The following is an 8,657-nucleotide window of genomic DNA, read 5'->3' as shown; positions in this document are numbered from 1 at the left end:
CTTCCCCTTCTTGATTTGATGCTAGAGTAGTACACAAAAAACTCAGATTTGATCAGAGGCAAAGCTGATTGTGTCAGATGACATAGTGACAAGAGTCACTAGATTAGTGTCAAGAGACACTGTGCTTGAATATGCTTCAATCTTGCAAAAAAATCACCAAGATCTCCCCTCCTCAATGATTTGTTGTGAGAATGTATGCCAAATCCAATGATATTTGAGTGGTCACATTGTGGCTTAAGTGGCAGAGGAAAAAAATGAAGTGAAATAGAAGCTTGAAGTTGAAAGAGCTATGGCTTCTCTGTTGGGGTTATAGCAGGCGACTGATTTTTTGTTGATTGCAGCATGTACATGTGATTATTTAGCAAGAGATTTGATGGGAAGGTAGATTAGATAGTAGGCTTCAAAAACCCCATGGAAATCGTCAGCAATGTTGCATGCACGGACTCTGCAGGTTGTAGAAATGGACAGTAAGCGCGAACAAGCAGCAACCGAGAAACCACGCAATGCTGGAGAGGAGAGCCACCAATGTCACACTGTAAAGTGATAGAAGTCAAGGAAGAGTTCCCCAAAAGAAAGCTAGATCTGAAATGGCATGGTTTGAGAGATTCAAGCCCTCCAATGAAGGTGGGTGGCTATGGAGATATGTGAGAGATTCATGGAAAAGTGGAGGGAGTCAAAAATTCAAACTGGATTGACCCAATCAGTGGCCTAATGACTCATTAGCTTGAAATACGCTCTGATACCATGTTAAAATATTGAAGATACATGCTAAGAAGGATCACTTATGAGCAAATAGATAATCATAATGAGGCATAAGCAATGACAAAGAAGAACAACTGATATTATCCAGCATAATACAAGTACAACTGAATGAGAATGATATATGAAATGAGTGTGGGAATGAGTGCCTTTTTTAGGCTTATAGTAGGTGGTATTGGTAGGTAGAAAAAAGTGGAAATTGACCATGGTAGTCACCAACTGTGGTTTTAATAAACCATGCATACATGACCTAGTCTTAGGCTTTATTTGCAATGTGTTTCTTTGCCTTACTGTTCCTTGCAAAGAGGCTATGGTGGATGTGATTGCACATTTCTCAACAACCACAACTAGCTTTGAGATGCTCTGCTAGAGCTTCACATCCTCTTGAGCACTATGAGCCCTTTATGAATTATGTCATGGTGACAAACTCTGCTGAGCCAGTTACCTATGATGAGGAGACTATGTATAGAGGTGATTCTCGTTCTTGGGAGAGGGCTATACAGCTTGAATTTGATTTTTTTAGAAAAGAAATGTATGTGGGACTTTGCCTGATGAAAAACATATATTGCCATGCAAGTGGGTGTACAAGTTGAAAAGTACCCATGGTCACCTAAAGCTAACATGGAAGGCTAGATTGGTTGCAAAGGGTTTTAAGCAAGAGCATGGTATTGACTTTGATGAAGTATTTTCTCCTATACTCAAGATGACTATCCTATGCTTCATATTCACCACGGTTGCTTACTTGGATCTAAATCTTTATCAAATGGATGTTAAGACTGCTTTCTTACATGGGGACTTGCATGATGAGATTTTCATGTAGCAACCTAAGGGCTTTGTGGACAAAGGTAGGGAATACCTAGTATGCGAATTGAAGAAGAGACTTTATGGGCTTAAATAAGTACCTAGGGAATGGTACCATAAGTTTGATGATTTTATGCATTCACAAGGGTATTTCTGCAATGATATGGATCTGTCTCTATATACAATGAAGACTCATGATGGTAGCCTTGTTATTTTGGTACTCTATGTTGATTATATGCTTACAATTGGGAGTGCTCATACTGAGCTAGATGCTTTGAAGAAATCTGCTTAATAACAGCTTTGAGATGAAAGATATGGGATAAGCCTTACACACACTTGTATGTGCAATCACTCTGAGGGACTTCTGTACTTTTCCTAAAAGTAGTATATCCATTGAGTACTTGAGCATTCCATATAATTACGGTACTTGTGGAAGATCTCAATAAGTAGTATATTCCTTAGAAGATTGATAAGTACACGATGAGATGATATCTTTCCTTATCTTGCTGTACTCCATGTACATGTCATATTTTTCTCTTTTCCCTTTTACTTCTCACTAAGGCACATTTGCATTTAAGTGGGAGGTTATTGAGGTAAAGGCAATTGTGCCTAATCGCTCAGATTTACTCACTATACACTATACCTATACACTTATACACTACACATAGTGAGCATCCATCATTGTCACTTTATTATTTATTCTTTTAGTGACTATTGAATAAGGGAGGGTTGCTCACCCATTGTGATTGTTGGAGTTCCCATATATGGTGTCTCTCTCTCTTGCTCTCTTGCTCTCTTGCTCCATCCTCCGTAGCTCTTGCTTCCACTTGTATACTTCCCATATATGGTGTCTCTCTCTCTTGCTCTCTTGCTCTCTTGCTCCATCCGCCATAGCTCTTGCTTCCACTTGTGTACTTCTGTTCGGGCTCTACCTTGCATAAGCATTTATTCCAAAATGCACTCCTTTATAGATCATTATTGATTGAGCACAAGATTCATTTTTCCAAAGCATGGATTCTAATTAGGGTACTTATTGAGATCTTCAAAATGTATGTACTTTGACAAGAAGACTTTTCAAAGACACATTGGATCCCTAACATGGTTGGGCCTTTTCAATTTTGGTTTTTTGTAAGAGGATAAGGTGGATTTATTCACATTGTATTTTTCTTGAATGTTACTACCATTAATCAAAGATATTGGATTTGTGAGAACCTTCTTGATGCCAAGGGTTACATGTTCAGATGGGTTTATCTTGCCCTTGTGAATGTTTGATCAATGGGTTCTTTTGACACTCTAGTGGAGCTTAGTGGATTTTTTTGGTATTTGGCTTGATTTGTGCAAAATACTCGATCAAGATATCTCAAATTCATTGTGAGTAGCTACATATTTTAGACATTGAAGGAAACGTCTAATGAGAGTTTTATGGGATTATGTGCTCTAAGGTATCACCAAGAGAATGATGTGAGAACACACCTCTTTCAAGAGTTACAGCTCATTTTGTGATGGTGTATATGAATGCATGTTAGTACACTATTATTGCATCTCAAAAATAAAATAGAAAAAATAGGATGGAGAAAATGATAACCATGAGAAACTAGGTGACATGCAACTAGTCTTAGGTAGTTGTATTTAAAAAAAATAAAATCCAAGTGCTTGGTTTATAGTAATATTTTGTAATTATCTTCTTGACCATGTGTTGTTGGTATGCAAGGATGAGGATTATACTTGATAGAGCTATTGAAACTTGCATTTGTTCTATAGATCGATCACGCCTTTGTGAGAGGGTATTCTCATGCTCAATCAAAATTACTCCACAAGTTGTGCATATTATTAGTGTATGAATGATCCTTGCACTCTCAGTTCTCCAAGTTGATTTTAATTTGTATCTATCATACTAGCTTATGGTATATGGTTTTAGTGACGTATTTCTTGAAGTTATAGTTTTCATTTTCCTAGAAGAGCTTAATGAGGCCATGGGATTTGACATTTGCATGGGTGCATTGATGTTCTTTGTTGTATTAGTATAATAATGTATGCTTATTCACGACAATAGTGCGATTATATAATTAAATACAATTTTATATCTTAATCTATATGTTGAAAAGAACTACATGATTATTTAGAATGTTTTGATAGAGTTTCGTTACTCACGAGTTTTTAAAACTAATCAGATTTGGCTAGAATGTTGTTGTATAGCCTAAGATCTTGTGTCGATGAATAGTTATAAAATAAAATAAAAAAGAATGTTGCTTGGTCAAAGTTTATGCGGTGGCTTTCATGCTTAACTAAATTTTTGGTTAATAATTAACTTATAACTTTGTAAAAGCATAGTAGTAACCCAATAAAATACATAAACATGCTATAAAAGCAACATATTGAAGAGCTGGTGCATGCTTCTTTGTTGTTTTATAATTATGGGGAACGTGTTGTTCCCAATCTCTTGAGAAGATTTGAAATTTTATTTGATTTTCTTTATTGTTCTTTATCAAAAAATGGAAAAAAAGGTAGATTCTAACCTTATGAAAGATTGTACATATGAAGATTGCAATTATCTTTGCTAAAGTCAAACCTATAATTATGAGATAGAACTGAATAAGAAACCTAGATTAATTCTAAGTAGAACAATTATTAGTTTCATGTTTAACCACACAAACACACACATTGTCTCTCTCTTTGTCTTTTGATTGGAACACTTCAATTGACTTATTAATTATCAACTACAATACAAACTAGTGTATTGCATTAAGACTTATTAGTTATTAACTACAATGTACAATTACTACAATCAATCAATCAATTATAACACTAACCATTACTAATAACTAATTACTTAATTGATTACAACATTAACTATTTATTAGCTATGTTATTTGAATTTAATCACTAACCACAATGAGTAATCTCTCTCTCTCTCTCTCTCTCTCTCTCTCTCTCTCTCTCTAACACTATTTAATTGACATAACACCATGGCACTAGGGACGATGAGAGACATGGAGATGGTGGGCATAACAAAACAAACTAATAGTATATGATAAGACTATATTAGCTACGTTATTCATGTTATACTAAAATTAGTTTATCTTAATACCTAATAACACTAATTAATTAATTAGTTTACATACTCCAACACACACACACACACACACACACACACACACACACACACACACACACACACACACACACACACACACACACACACACACACACACACACACACACACACACACACACACACACACACAATCTAATCAACACTGCAACACAACATTAGGGACGACAAGAGATGGGGAGATAATGGGCATGTCAGAACAAACTAATATTGTATTGTAAGACTTAGTTTACCTAATACCTAGTAATACTAGTTAACTAAAAAGTAATTAATCACAACCATTAATTATCTAATCAATTTAGATACATAATCAACTACTCAAAACCAAAATAATGTAGTAATGTGTAACTAAACTCCATAGCCTGCCTAATAACTAATTAAACACACACAACAAAAAAACTAAACGAACACAAATGTAATTTAATTTTTACTAATTAACTACTAAGAACTAAAGTAGCACATAATTTACTGAGAACTACCATATATCTAATTGATTAATACTACTACATATAATTAATTAATAATGGCTAAAGTAACCTAATTAATTAATCAAAATAAATAATAATTAATTATTACTAACAAACATACTAGTTAACTACTAACATAATACCTAATTACTAGTTAACTCCATTGTCTTTGTGTGTATTGAAGGCGTACTAAAGGTGGAATGGAAAGACGACGATGAACAATGTATGTCCATAGGCAATGGACAATGGACGTTTACAACAAGCAGTAGTAATGCGATGGACAACATCAATGAACGGATAGGAGAAATAGATGGAGCTCACAAAATAGACATCGGCAAGCTCACAGTACCTGACAACAGCAATGGATGAGAGTAGTTGGACAGACAGTAGCACGGATGGAGCTCATGGTACTCCAGAGCAGTAAAGGATGGATGATGTAGCTCACATCAATTTCACGGGAAAATCGAAAAGCAGCAACATTGTATGGGTAGATAATTGCAATACTTATCACCTTAAAAAGCACTAGCATATAGTAGCAACGTTCGCTTTTTTGAGCATTGGTTTTCATTAGTGTTTGTACTAGGCGCTCCATGCCTAGACTCGTCCCGTTGCTTTGCACCGGGGCGGGCGCAATTTTTGCAAGGGCTACCACGTGGCACCTGCCCCCCACCTCTCCTTAACTAATAGTATAGATTTTGTATGAGTTCCAAACAAAAAAAAAAGATAAATCAAAAACCTTCAATAGATGGACGTGTAAAGAAAGAAAAGTGAATTTTGCGTTTGACGCAAGGTGGACAAGAACTTACAAGAGAGAGAGAAAGCAAAGGTCGAGTATATACTCGAAGAAGGCTTCAGCCTTAGTCAATTAGAAAAGGCCTCCTCCTTCCTTTCCCATTCGCTAGTGGCGAGAAGGTCCCAGCAACCAGGGAGGGGGGTTTTGGAGGAGGCCGCTGGCTATTTCGTCGATGGCAAGTCTGCTGTGTGGTGTGGCAACATGCTCAGGAAGGTGATGGTTGTGGCGCTTGGGCTGGTGGAGACAGTCGACCAAACAGAGTTTGGAGCAAGTCATACTTTGCCTGTACGGCAGCGGCACCTTGTAAATAGCTAGCGATGGCTATTCTGCGGGTGAAGGTGTTCTGATAGTGGCAACACCGAGGCTAGAACCGACATTACTGACCAAAGTGGCAATAATACAGCGATGTAGTTGGAGGGTCACCTTTGAAGCCTTGGAAGGTGACAATTCTCTCTTGTTCATGTGTATTGCTTTGGAATTACAGATGTGATGCCATTCTCTTTTCTTAAAAGAATTTCTTTTGATACTACACTGAGTCACAAGAGGCATTTTTGTGTGATTGTTTTGCTTTTGTTCTGGATAGAGAAGATTTTTCCATCGAGATTGTTTGATTTGCTTAAGTCATTCTTCCCATTGGCACTCCTTTTCATCTCATCTTTGGGTTGTGAGGCGTGTTTTCATGTGTCACCACTCGGCAAACAACGTATGGATTCCATTATGCCCTCATTATGTCTATTGGGTTTTTCATGTTTATTGTATGAGCAACTATGCAAAAACGGTGGGAGGACAATGAGGCTTGGAGCAAGTGTCTCAAGGAGTTAAAATAACTCTCAGAACTAGATTACTAGCCATGCATGCTCCAATTTGTGAAAAAGCATGAAGGAAAGTCTCGTTCAATAAGCACATCAAGTAGTGGATTTCATGCAAAAAGAACTCACTTTTCTTATTGTTAATGACCAACTAACGCAGATGCAATTCATTAAACATCATTGTCAAAGTGTTTCCTATGCTCTACCTCATTCTTTAAAAAAACAATCATGTTGTCAAAGAATATCCCCACATCATTGTCAAAGTGTTTCCTATGCTCTACCTCATTTAAAAAAAAAACAATCATGTTGTCAAAGAATATCCCCACAGATACTCAACGTAGTCTAAAGATGTGATACATCATCCGATTAAATGTGGCAACAACATTCATAAACCCAAATAGCATGAAAAGAAGCTCAAACAACTCAAAAGATATGCTGAAAGCTGCCTTAGTATATCCTTTGGTCTAGTACATGTTTGATGATACATGCTTTTTAAATCAATGTGGTTGAATATGGCTGCCCCTTGCAATCTATCCAAAATGTCAAATATCTGCGGGATTCTTTTTTGTGATTTTATTCAAGTACGATAATCAATGCAGGTATACCATGAACCATCCTTTTTTTGCAGTTAAAGCATCGAGGAGCAAAAAGGAGATGTGTAATATTTCCGTACGAAATATTAATGACCCCGCACACGATGCGCAAAAAGCGGTTCAAAATAATCTTCCGCGCCGATAAATGTTGGTGGCTAAGTGTTCCCTCCGCGCGCATTGATAAATTCCAGCTCCGTGACGTGTATAAGATGCCGTGGCTTGAAAACCGCAAGCCCGCAAGAGAACACCTCTTTTAGAGGGAAAAATGGGATAATGGTTAAAATTTTGACAATTTTTTTTAATAATTCCCTCCCCCCCCCCCTCAACAGATGCATGGCAGGGGGAAAGGGAGTGTGAGAGGAGTGATGAGAAGTAGAAGAGCACGGGGGGAGGAGGAAGCATGCAAACTAGCCACATGTGTGGCTATCTTCCCCCCCCTCTAACTATATGAAACCCCTCTCCCCCCTTCTTGAAGCTTGGGGGGAGGAGAGAAGGAAAAACGACTGCTAATGCTGCCATGAAAAACGCGCTATGCCAGGGAGCTGCCGCCATCGACGCCTGCTGTCGCCATGTTGGCCCACTGCCACCTCATCATCATTACCATCATCCTAATCATTATCCTTTTCATTATCCCCTCCATCACTTCATTCTCTCTCCACGTTTTCTGACAGAGAACAGAAGCTTAGAAGCTTCTTTGGAAGCTTCTAATTTTAGGCTTTCATAAAGCCTGTTCTCCTGTGCATTGCGGGTTTTTTTATAAAAAACCAAGTCTGCAAAGGTCCATGTCCTGCACAAAGGAGAAATACTTGGTCGGAGAGGGATTCGTAACGCATAAAGGGCCCAAGAGGAAGTTGCTGAACCGGGATTTGAGTCGTCAATCCAAGAAAATGGCGAGAGGCGCACATGCGGGAGCCTTCACTCCGAGTTCGCATGCGGATAACACCCGGACCTCAATGCCCAGGTTCTTAAAAATTGGTTTCGCATGGGACGAATACACTAGGCATATCCAATTCTCATAGGCAAGTTTAATCATGTTTGGAAATTTTAGATTAGTCACCGATGTACAAGAATTAGTTGCATGATGTGCATTTTGAAATTGCTTGCATTTCCAAGTGCAATCCTATTGCATAGGTTAAAAGGTGGATTTGTCTAAATGCATCCTTGATTGCCTCGCGAAAAAGAACAACGCATAATGCATCTAGGCAATAATTTCCTAGTTGTGATTCGTATGAGTTAATCATTAACATCCATTAAATGATGTCCAAGTAGTCGCATTGCATGAAGGGGATTTAAGTACCTTGCAAATGGCATGCGGTGATAATT

The 8,657-nt window shown here is 37.8% G+C and overlaps 1 protein-coding gene across 1 annotated transcript in view; it reads left to right on the top strand.

Moving 5' to 3' along the window:
- The first annotated feature begins 5,966 nt into the window (after positions 1-5,966).
- Positions 5,967-8,657, top strand: part of LOC148010019 (peroxisome biogenesis protein 3-1-like) — an 87,256-nt gene continuing 84,565 nt past the window's right edge. Inside the window, exon 1 of the mRNA XM_087673083.1 lies at positions 5,967-6,372. The gene's annotated coding sequence lies outside the window, so the exon portion shown is untranslated. The remainder of the gene's footprint in view (positions 6,373-8,657) is intronic.

Source organism: Lygodium microphyllum, chromosome 30 (assembly GCF_053477565.2).
Source record: "Lygodium microphyllum isolate KBCC chromosome 30, Lygodium_microphyllum_v1.1.10, whole genome shotgun sequence".
Lineage (NCBI taxonomy): Eukaryota > Viridiplantae > Streptophyta > Polypodiopsida > Schizaeales > Lygodiaceae > Lygodium > Lygodium microphyllum.
This window is presented reverse-complemented; position numbering and strand designations above follow the sequence as displayed.